Below are 6,087 nucleotides of genomic sequence, written 5' to 3'. Positions count from 1 at the left end.
TCTCTCTCTCTCTCTCTCTCTCTCTCTCTCTCTCTCTCTCTCTCTCTCTCCAGGTCCCTACTTACTATGTCCACTAAGCTGGTCTAGAATTCACAGAGACCTGCCTGCCTCTGCCTCCTAAGGGCTGGGATTAAAAGATTGCAATGCCACGGCCAGCTTTCACATTTGTTTGTTTTTTCAAAAAGATTTTTAATAAAACATCCCTACTATCACTTATTTTTCCTGAATGTGGGGACACAAATATTTCAAAATCCTTCGTGAGTTGAAGAACGTGTAGGGCCAGAAAGACGGCTCAGTAGATAAGGGCACTATGTGCCAAGCCCCTAGTCACTCTGATGACTGGCCTAGTCCTTCTGGTCCCTGGAAACCACATGGTGAAAGAAGAAAACCTTCTCCCCTCCACTGTCCTCTCCACTGGTTTGAATGACTGTGTCTACCGTAGGCTCAGGTATTTGAACACTTGATCCTCAGGTGATGTTGTCTGGGGAAGTGGTGCAGCATCACTAGGGGTGAGCTTTGAGAGTTACAGCCTCAGTTCACTTCCAGTTTGCTTTATGCTTGCCAATGGAGGTGTGATCTCTCAGCTTTCTGCTACTGCCCCCTGCTGCCATGCCTCTTCTGCTATTATAGACTCTCCCTCTGGAAGCATAAGCCTAAACTCTTCTATAAGTTGACTTGGCCATGGTCTTTTATCACAGCAACAATAAAGTAACTAACAAGTCCTCTGACCTCCTCACTCATGCCGTGGCATGTGCATGCAATGAGAGCACACACACAGACACACACTCACACACACAAAGGTAAAGTAAAACAAACATAATCTGTACAGTCAGGAAGGAAAAAAGGAAAAAACTAATGAGAGTTGCCTTTCTGCTATACATCAAACCCAAATTCCAGATGATTTGAACATCTGGATCCTTGGGCCTTTGGCTTCAAAAATAAAACTGTAAATCAAGGACTTGTCGCTTCCAAGTGTCAAAAATGGGCAGACTCTTCAACTGGGATTTAATCCAAGCTTAGAAATAAGTAAGCAAGGGAGAATACAAACACCAAACTACATAATTCAAGTTGGAAGCATACAGAGCCATATGATTACATAAAACTTAAGGAAGCCAAACCCCTTGTCTAAGCCTCACAAAGATTCCTGAGAAGACACACAGGAGACAGAGAAAACACAGGCTTCCCTGGGGACTGAGATGCCCAACAGGCTTCCAACAAGCGATTCTGTAACAGGACTATTTCCTCTTTTCAAGGACTTTGCAAAAAATACTTTTAAGATGTTGTTACCGGACCACAATAAACAGACAATCAAAAAACAGACCCACCCATTGAGTTCCTGCTAATGGAATCTGTCCTTCTAGAAGTGCCAGATGGAGACTTAAGGGGGAAAAAAGCTCTTTACTAATTGTGGCCAAGATTCCTTGGTACTTCATGCCAGGTCCAGGATATTAACCCAGATGTCCTAGCCAAATTCAAGGTTGGTTAAGTACAATCTGCCAACCTATTAAAAAAAAGCAGAGGGAGGGGGGAGTGCTCCTTCTGTACCCTGACTGCAATCTGAAGAGGTCATTCTTCCCTAAAATTCCTGTACATTACCATCAGTCAATGATTCCTTTTAGAACTGTAATGAAAATGTTGATTTAAAACATATGGATTGTTGAGTTCCATCTATATGAAAAACATACCCTAGTGTTTATTAAAAATATATAAGATGCTGTAATAAAGCCTCCCTAATCAGCTACCTAACAAATTCACAGAGTATTACAGACACTGTTTTTCAATTAAGATTAAGAATACTTATATAAACCGGGCGGTGGTGGCACACGCCTTTAATCCCAGCACTTGGGAGGCAGAGGCAGGTGGATTTCTGAGTTCAGCTTAGTCTACAGAGTGAGTTTCAGGACAGCCAGGGCTACACAGGTCTATACTCTGTCTTGGGGGTTGGGGAGGACTAAGTTTGAACCATGAAACTTTTTGTCTTGCTTTGTTTTTCGAGAGAAACATAAAACTTTTGACCCTAAAAAATAGGGCTGTGCTGCCAAAAGCACAACTGAGAGAGAAACACTTATCAAGATGACACAACATAGATTCCTTGGGCTAAACAAAGATCCTGGGTTGACGTACAAACATAGGAAAGTATCGGCTGGAGATGGCTCAATGGTTAAAAGCTCTGGCTGTTCTTCCAGAGGATAGTGGTTCAATTCCCAGCATCTGGCTTACAACCATCTAATTCCAATCCCAGGGGATCGAAATGCCTCTTCTGGCCTCCACAGGCCAGCATGCACATGGTCCACAGACATACATGCTGGCAAAGCATCCATATACATAAAATAATTTTTTAATAGGAAAGTATAAAATATATGCTCAACAGCAAGGTGGTGCTGGGAATATAGACTGTATGAAACTCCAGGTTTAATCTCTGATGTGTGTGTGTACGTGTGTGTGCGCGCGCGCGTGCGTGCAGGTCGAGTCCGTATGTCAAGTACTGGGCTAGCCAATTTTGACCAGCCACTGACTTGCTTCTATTGCCAAAGTACTCTCTGCACATTTATCAGAGCAACACAAACTAGGGTTCTTACTCTGCATTCACTGGCAGCAACGAGGCTTCTAATCCAGATAGCAAAGTTCTTTGAACTTTAATTCTTCCTATTTTTTTAGCACACACTTGATCACAGCAGAAATCTGGGCATGGTAGTCAACGTTTATAATTCCAACTGCTACAGAGACAGAAGTGGGAGCTGAGCGAGGACAACATTACAAGATCCCCACCTCCATCCCAAAAGCCAGGTATGATGGCTGCCACCTGGAACCCCCACACTCAGGAGGCTAAGCCAGGGGGACTGAGTTCCAGGTTAGCCTACTGCACAGGGAAATTCTAGCTCAAAAAAAAAAAAAAAGTTAGATGGGGAAGGAGGATGTGCACATCGATGACATGTTAAGTTATTCTGAATCAGTATTTTAACAAATATTTTCAGGAAATACTAATGAATATTTATTATTTAGTATAATAAAATATTAACAGCCTGTAAGGCTTTAAGTTATCTGCTCTCCAAGCTTCTAATACCGAGGCCTTTGAGCTTTCTGGCCCCTCTTCCATAGGAGACCAACACCCTCTAACTTGCCTCTCACCTCTACTTAAATCATGTTCACATCTGGGTCTCACGAAACCCTTCCTGAAAGTCCCGTAACTTCAGCCATTGTTTACAACACTTCATATTCCCTCCCCTCTGGCTTGTACATTTTTTTTTCTTTACCATTTACGACACTCTAACATGCAACATACTTATACTTAATATGCTTATTGTCTGTCTTTCAAATGGAAGGAAAGAACCAAGAGATTAAAGATTGGTCACTATAGAGTGGCTGTGTCACTAGCATCCAGAAGGGCATGTGGCACAGGAAATGGCTCCATAAGTATTGGTGGTGTGAATAGTCCTCATGACACAGACAGACAGATATACCACAGCTCCATAAACAGCCTTTGGAGGAACCATAACCCTTCAACAATACTGAAAGAAGTACAGGCGCACCATGACTAATAACACTGGCTCTTATGTTTGGGTTTTGTTGTTTTTGGTTTTTCTTTTCTTTTTTTTTTTTTTTCATGTCAAAGAAAAACTTTAAGCCAGGTAGTGATGACACTTGTCTTTAATCCCAGTACTTAGGAGACAGAGCCAGGCTGTGAGTTCAAGACCAGCCTGGTCTACAGGGTAAATTCTAGAATAGTCAAAGCCACACAAAGAGACCCAATCTTGAAAAAAAGCAAAACTAAGAAAAAAAATAAAAAAATACTAATTTTTAGAAAGTATTCCAGGGCTACACAGCGAAACCCTGTCTCGAAAAAAAAACAAAAAAAAAACAAAAAACAAAAACAAAAAAAAGAAAGTATTAAATTCCTCAAAGACAAGAACCAGGTTGGCTTATTTTGGTACTCAACAATGACTGAAAAAGCAGAGAATGGCAAAATCCTCATGTTCAGAGATACTACGAAAGTTCTCACCACCCCCCTTTCAATGTTTACCTCTTTAATCCAGGCATGGTAGGATGCCTAACCACTTCTGATGAACCTCAGCAAGGGGCCTAAGCTCTCAGCTAAGCAATCACCCACTTCCTTGGCTTTCATAATGTCCAGCCTTGTCTTTTACCATTGATTCACTGTGCAAACAAAATAACTAAGCAGACTGAAGTACAGTTCCTGACAACATCACCTAATGGCTGTGACTCTGACCTTTCAATGCCCTCCCTGTAAAATGAAGATGACAGCATCCTCCCTAGGTTGGATGGATTACACGACATAAAAACCCCACACTTGCCCCCAGAGCCTGGCCATAAGAAGCCCTCAATAAACCTTAATTGTTATTATTTCAAGAGGAAGAAATGCCCCAAGGCTGAGGAACAACATACCTGAGGATACTTCCAAAAGATTATTATTAAGCCTAGAAGCCAAACACGGGCTCTCCTGACTGGGAGCGACTATTAGTTAATAATAATCATAAAAGCCTAGAATCAGAATCATCAAAGCACCACAGCATAAATATTTACAGAGCCCCAAGCTAACAGGCACAAGTCCTGGCCTAGAAGAGGAAGAGGGTAGGCTGCTGAATCACACAAAAAAATGAAAAAGGAAATTACAGAATCATATCCACTGTCCTTATAAATAAATTAAATAAATAGAAACTGTAATTGGCGCGCAAGTTGTTGGGTTTTTTTCTTTTTTCTAAAAACGGGTATCCACATGGATTACAGACTTAACGTGTCATTTCTTCATACCCGGAGAGGTGGGGCTGGGCAGGGAGGAAGCGGGTGGTGCACGGTTTCTGCCAGATGGAGAAGCCACACGAAGTGGAGAGACTACGGGATTTGAGGGCAGGACTCCAGACTCAAAATCCGATATTCTGTTGTTTTCTCTAATAACGCAAAGACCTCCAGATCCGAGACATACCACAAGACTCTGCTTTTAAAATAGTCCCCCACCCCCACCCCGAACAAGTGTCATCTGTCTTCCGCGCCAACCCCCGACCGCGGCAGCAGGTTCGGGTTACCGGGCAGCGGTGATTTCAGAGATCTGGCACCCCGCGTCGCCCTTCTACCTTCTCAGAGAATCACGGTCCAGGGGTCTGACGGAAAACAAAAGCCCAGGGCCGAGCAGGCAGGAACCGGGCCAAGCCGGGCCGGGCCGAGCCCGAGCGACACGGGGCAAGGGCGCCCTCCATGCCGGCTCGCGGACACCCGGCGTCCCGGGCCTGCCTGAGGAAGGCTCAGGTGGCGAGTGGCGGGCGGCGTCCAGGGCAACAGGTCGAGCCGGACCCGCGGCCTCCACGAGCGACGGAGCCGTCCCCGGAACCTCCCCTCGAGAGCTGAGGGAGAGGACGCGGGCTCCCCAGAGAGCGGCTCCCGAGGCGGCGCAGGGGCAAGGAGTCCACGCTCCATCTTGAGGCGGCGAGGAGGAAGGCAAGGCCCGGGCCGCAGCTGACAGGGCCGGACGCGTGCGGCTCGCAGCCAGCCTCCCTCACAGCCGCTCTCTCCTCGTGCCCGCCACCCTCACGGCTGCGTCCGCGTCTCCTCAGCCGCGGTCCCGAGTGCGTGGCGGGAGCTTGAGGCGAGCCTTCTTCCCTCCCAGCGTCCCCCGGACCCCGGCGGCGGGAAGGCGCGGAGGGAGAGAAAGGGTGGGACGGCGAGGAAGGGGGAGATGAGGCCCGCGCTTCGCTCACCGCCTGGGACGCCGCCGCTCGCCGTCACCTGCCTCCCAGCAGCAGCAGCAGCCGCCGCGGCCGCCGCCTCCCGCCTCCCCGGCTCTTCGGCTCGGGGCGGGGAAGAGAACGTGACGCGCCGCCGCCGCGGGGCCGGGAGAAGACGCCGCGCCGCCCCTCCCTCCCCGCGCCCGGGCCGCGGCCGCCTGCGAGCTCCCCGCCGCCCCTTTGTCTGCGTGCCCCGCTGCGAGCCCCTAAATCCTTCCGAGTCCACCGCGATAAGGAGCAAGATGCCCGGGACCGACCGAGGGGCCTGCAGCCGCGGGTGCTTTGGCATTTCAGGCTTTTACCCCCCGTTTCCTAGCAAAGTGTGCCCAGAATTTGCAAGTCACCCCGG

General features: G+C 47.6%; 1 protein-coding gene across 3 annotated transcripts in view; it reads right to left on the bottom strand.

Annotated features, from left to right (window-relative positions):
• Clip1 (CAP-Gly domain containing linker protein 1) overlaps positions 1–5,818 on the bottom strand; it is a 106,484-nt gene extending 100,666 nt beyond the window's left edge. For 2 of the 3 annotated variants that reach the window (XM_028765873.1, XM_028765877.1), the window contains exon 1: positions 5,712–5,769. The gene's annotated coding sequence lies outside the window, so the exon portion shown is untranslated. Of the gene's footprint in view, positions 1–5,711 lie in introns of all 3 variants that reach the window. The other variant, XM_028765876.1, reaches the window with a different exon arrangement.
• Between the last annotated feature and the right edge of the window lie 269 nt (positions 5,819–6,087).

This window comes from Grammomys surdaster, unplaced genomic scaffold (assembly GCF_004785775.1).
Source record: "Grammomys surdaster isolate TR1022 unplaced genomic scaffold, NIH_TR_1.0 166, whole genome shotgun sequence".
NCBI lineage: Eukaryota > Metazoa > Chordata > Mammalia > Rodentia > Muridae > Grammomys > Grammomys surdaster.
The sequence above is the reverse complement of the archived record's forward strand: the minus strand, read 5'-3'. Positions and strand labels throughout refer to the sequence as shown.